The sequence below is a fragment of the Bombina bombina genome, chromosome 1, assembly GCF_027579735.1.
Source record: "Bombina bombina isolate aBomBom1 chromosome 1, aBomBom1.pri, whole genome shotgun sequence".
Lineage (NCBI taxonomy): Eukaryota > Metazoa > Chordata > Amphibia > Anura > Bombinatoridae > Bombina > Bombina bombina.
In genome coordinates, this window is record NC_069499.1 from 295,535,402 (window position 1) to 295,540,820 (window position 5,419).

General features: G+C 37.6%; 1 pseudogene; it reads right to left on the bottom strand.

Moving 5' to 3' along the window:
* Positions 1–383: 383 nt before the first annotated feature.
* LOC128637477 (uridine 5'-monophosphate synthase-like) lies at positions 384–4,807 on the bottom strand (annotated as a pseudogene).
* Between the last annotated feature and the right edge of the window lie 612 nt (positions 4,808–5,419).

Sequence of the window (5,419 nt, forward strand, 5' to 3'; positions counted from 1 at the left end):
AGAGAGAGGTGTTTGCAAATGGCCCCATCTGTGATATCCTACCTTACTTTCTAGGGTACAAATCCTGTCTGCAGGACAAACTGAAGCAGTAAAGGTTTTCTCTGTCAAAAAAGTTGTAGCTGTTGAGAAATGTAACCTACTCAAGAAACACAAGGTGTTATTTATAAGTGTAAGCAAAAGTACTTTGAGAAGGGAAATTATTAAACCTGTTATTTTAACCTAGTACCAGGCCCTTGTTCTAACGTTGCTACCCATAGAGAAGATTCTGTTTGAGCACAGAGTTTCATCTGTAAATATAAACTAGAGGGTAGTTATCTCTAGAAACTTGCTGAGAGATGGGAAATTCACTTATGTGCACTGGAAACCAGACATTTAATGCAGTATGACTGTTTAAGCATATTTTTTTTTAATAATGAAAATAAACTAATCTATAAAAGCAATGTGAAAAATATAAAGTAAACACAAGTTTGGAGTGTGGGTCTTTGGAATGTATGAAACAGCCTAGTAAGTGATAGTGGTAAATCTGTTGTGTTGTTGTATTACTTTATGGTGATGCAAAAAAAAAAAAAATCATGTAAACAGCATTAACATGCATTGGACTGAATAGCTATATACTTTCACTCATAAAAAAATAATGCTCCATGGATAGCTTTCCCTTGTCTAACAAGGTAATTTCATATCCTGTGGAGTTCAAGTCTTCAACGCATCAGTAAGTAAAGGAGATTGTTTTCTGCATCTAATGCAGATGGCATACACAGTTCATCAATCTGACTCCTGTGTCCTTGACAAATAGGCTTCCCATCCTGCCGTTCTATACATCTCAGCTGCTTCAAGACGATTGGTGGCTGAGAGGATGCCTCTACCAACAATTATAATGTCAGAACCCTTCTGGGTGATTATTTTATGTGGAGTCTGGTACTGCTGCCCAAGATTATCCCCTAAAAACAGAACATTCAAATATGTATAAGCATAAAATATTCTAATAAAACTAGAACACAAATAGTGGTAAAGTTCTAATTATACCTCCTGACTGCATCTGAACGCCAGGTGACAGGTGCAGATATTCCGGTTTTTTCACTTATCCTGCAGCCAGAAATGAATCCGAATACAAATTCAGGATGATCCTCTGCTATTTTAACCTAGTGAGGAAACAAATATGTATTTAAGCAAAATACATGTGTGCAACTTATTAGCAGGACAGTCTGCAACTTGTATGTGTGAGAACAAAACATTTCATTAAAGATACATCTTATTACACCTACAGCTGTCTTAGTGTATTCCCCAGTTGCTAGTGATCCCTGGGAACTCATCTCTGCTATGACTAGGCAGCCTTTTCCCAATGCACAGCCAACCTGCTGCAGCCCCAGGACTACTCCTGGGCCCGGTACAACATGCGCATTCACCACGTCAGACCAAGAAGAGATTTTATAGATGCCACCTAAGAAACATAGGCCAGACAAATCATACAGAAAAGGAACAAATTCTGACAATAAAATCATCCAACAAAGCTATGTACTAAAAAAAAAAAGTTCCAGTTATTACAAATTATGACAAAAAGTAAATTTCTACTGAGATAAATATTGGGCGATTACCTTCATATTGGTGTTTCACAGTATTCCCAATATCAGCAAATTTACGATCTTCAAAAAGGAGGAACTGATGCTGCTTAGCAAGATCTTGCAGCTGGGTTGTGACATCTGGTGTAAAATCTGTCAAAATGTCTATGTGGGTCTTTAACATGCATATGGCAGGTCCCAGCTGTGCTGCCAGCTGAAGCAGTTCTGCAGAGTTTGTAACATCAGCTGACAGACAGAGGTTTGTCTTCTTGGCCTCCATAATGGTAAGAAGTCGAGCAGCCAAAGGATGTGTGCTAGGGAGTTGGGCACGAGAGGCATAGCTCATCCATACATGGCGTTTCTTGGTAGTATCAGATTGCTGAACAGCAAGCTTATTTTCATGAATAAATTCTTTAACTCTCTGCACGGTTTCTGCATCAACAGCCTTCAGCTCATGCAGCATATGCATGAGATGCGTCAAGGTAAATACAGAGAGCAGATTGATACCGCGCTCTGCCAGTCTCTCCTTCCCACCCTGCTCTCTATCCACCAGCACAACAGCATGAGTCACACGCAGACCCTCTTTCTCCAGCACATCTACTGTCTCAAGGACACTGGAACCACTTGTCACAACATCTTCAATTATCAAACATGTTTCTCCAGGATTAATTGTGCCTTCCACCAATCGCTTTGTTCCTGTGCGCAAAACAAAAATGAATTTGCACTCATATTAGAAATAAAAACAATCAAACTCTCTCTCTCTCTCTCTTATATATATATATATATATATATATATATATATATATATTTATTAAATTTTAGTAATTTCCCAGGTGTTTTAAAAGTTGTACCCAGATAGCAGAGTGTGTGGACAGAGTTATTTACCATAATCCTTGGCCTCCTTCCTCCTGATTAACATTGGGAGATTTTCCTTTGAGCAAATGATAGTGGCGAGTGGCAGAGCTGTGTACGGAACACCACACACTGAATCATAACGAATTGCTGCAATCTGTGCTTTTTTGGATAATAGATCTGCCACCTGCAAGAAATTAAGTCACCCTATCAATTTTCTGCCACTTCCCATGGCTGAGAATAATAACTTTATACATCAAACTTAGCTGTAAAATTGAAGAACAAAACTTAGGCGATAAAAGTAATATTTATTGTGCAGGAGCCCCCCCCCCCCCAAAAACAATGCTTTATATGCAGCCTCTCATTTAAAGGGACAGTCAAGTTAAAAAAAAAACTTTCATTTTTCAAATAGGGCATGTAATTTTAAACAACTTTCCAATTTACTTTTATCACCAATTTTGCTTTGTTCTCTTGGTATTCTTAATTGAAAGCTAAACCTAGGAGGTTCATATGCCAATTTCTTAGACCTTTAAGGCCGCCTCTAATCTAAATGCTTTTTGATATTTTTTCACCACTAGCGGGCATTAGTTCACGTGTTTCATATAGATAACATTGAGCTCATGCACATGAATTTACCATGGAGACAGCTCTGATTGGCTAAAATGCAAGTCTGTCAAAAGAACTAAAATAAGGGGGCAGTCTGCTGAGGCTTAGATACAAGGTAATTACAGAGGTAAAAACGTGTATAATTATAACTGTGTTGGTTATGCAAAACTGGGGAATTGGTAATTAAGGGATTATCTATCTTTTAAAACCACAAAAATTCTGGTGTTGACTGCCCCTTTAAATATGTACTTCTTTCTAATTCTGTCTCTCAAATTCTCAGACACATGATTTAGCAGCTATGGTTGGTTTTATATGTAAGAAGAAATTGAGTTTTTTTTAGGAGGTCTAATTTTAACTTACAATACTGAGTGCTTATAGCTGGCTTTGCATCAGAGATCTATATTCTTTGGAATGGGATGTTATTTGACACTTTTATGGAACCAGCCTCCTTTTCTACCAGGGTTGATACCTGTTAGAAGTTATAGCATATTTTACAATTTATGGCCCCCTGTATAAAACTGTGCAATTTTCATTTAAAAAATATTGTGATGTATAAGCTTTTTTTCCCCCTTATACATCTAATAGATTATTCTTAGGTATGTTCAACTTTTGGACCAAGGGTCACATGCAGACATTTGTGCTAGTTTTTGCTTCTCCTGGGAAAATCAGAACTAAGAATTTAGGCAAACACTTTTGTGGCTCATAGAAAACGGAAAGCTTTGGGATGGCTGGTGGGCAAACAAGGTGGCGACAACTCAAAAGAGCTCTCTGGAGAGAAGGACAGAGAGTACCTTGTAACTTTACCTAAACCTGACCTTGTACCACTGGACATGTTTTGCAATTATACCAATTTTTTTTTGTTCACTAACTATAAAATTTATATGCAGGGCTTAAGGATTCTAAGCTATTGATCTGGAACTCCAATATGTTAGGAAGTTGATCTTCAATGGATAAAACAGAAACTATAGTCAAAAACAAAGTATAAGATTTAAAAAAAGAATGACTTAATACGCATTTTTGTAACATATGTATTCAAAATGTTGCAGCTAAAGTTGTTAAAATGAGAGAATGAGTATGTGTTGTAATTTCCTGTTATGAGCTGTGTATGTAATACCATAGTATTGTTCCTTCCAAACACAGATCATTATTTTCCTATGCTCCATAACCAGTTGTATTGCTTGTAATTAAGCCACCTACTCAGCTACCACTGGTTTCACAACTCTAGCTATTATAAACATGTGACAACATTATGGAATATAATTTTGAGGGCATGCTGACACACTACATGTAGGTAGGTGGACCAGGGACACTAACGGCATGATATGGACACGTTATCATAACCTCACCACGTTTTACATATAAATTAAACATTCTTATCAATACTATCTTCTCATTGCTCGCTTGCAATACCTCAATGAATAAGCTGTCCGTATACAAGAAATATGTATGTATGTGTGTGTTTATCTGAACATAGATTAGCAGCCCTGGCTTTCTCTCTGCCTCCCTCTACATCTAAATTCTAGAAACCAAACCAGTCCTGTCTCTCCTTGAAACAGTCACGTGTGAGCGCATCTATCACACAGCATGTACACGAGCAATAATGTATGTGTCTGTCTGTATCAGTCCAGTAGTTTTTTCCTGCACCTGGTTAAGCAGCTCCGGGTAAGAGACGATCACCCGCAGATCGAAATAGACCGGGGAAGTGAGTCCACTCTTTAACACAAAGCTACCGAACTTAAGTGCGTGAACCCGGTGCAACTGCACCGCTAATTCTCGGATACCCTCCATCACCACGTGTGTATGTCTCACACCTATGACGTTACGTGTAGCTTAAAGAGAGAGAGAGAAGAGTCCAACTGCAGAGTGGAGCTCCACTCTAGACAGGAAGCATGTGACCTCCACTCAAAGCTTTTTTTTTTTTTTTTAATCAACTTTAATGTAACAAACAAGCTATAGATTGTGACAATGATTATGAAAACGAAACATTTTGTAGCTTTCTTGTTCTTCTTGATGTTCATTCACAGTGTTTTATGCAGATTGTGATTTATAAGGTAACCACTGTGAATGAACATTAACCCCTTAGTGACCAGACCATTGTTACATTTTCTTACCCTTAAAGGGACACTAAACCCAACAATTTTATTTCAGGATTCAAGTAGATAATACAATTTTAAACAACACTCCTATTTACTTTTATTATCTAATTTGCTTCATTCTTCAGATATCCTTTGTTGAAGAAATAGCAATGCACATGGGTGAGCCAATAACAGGAGGCATCAATGTGCAGCAACCAATCAGCAGCTACTGAGCCTATCTAGATATGCTTTTCAGCAAAGTATACCAAGAAAGTGAAGCAAATTAGATAATACAAGTAAATTAGAAGTTTTTTTAAAATTGCATGCTCT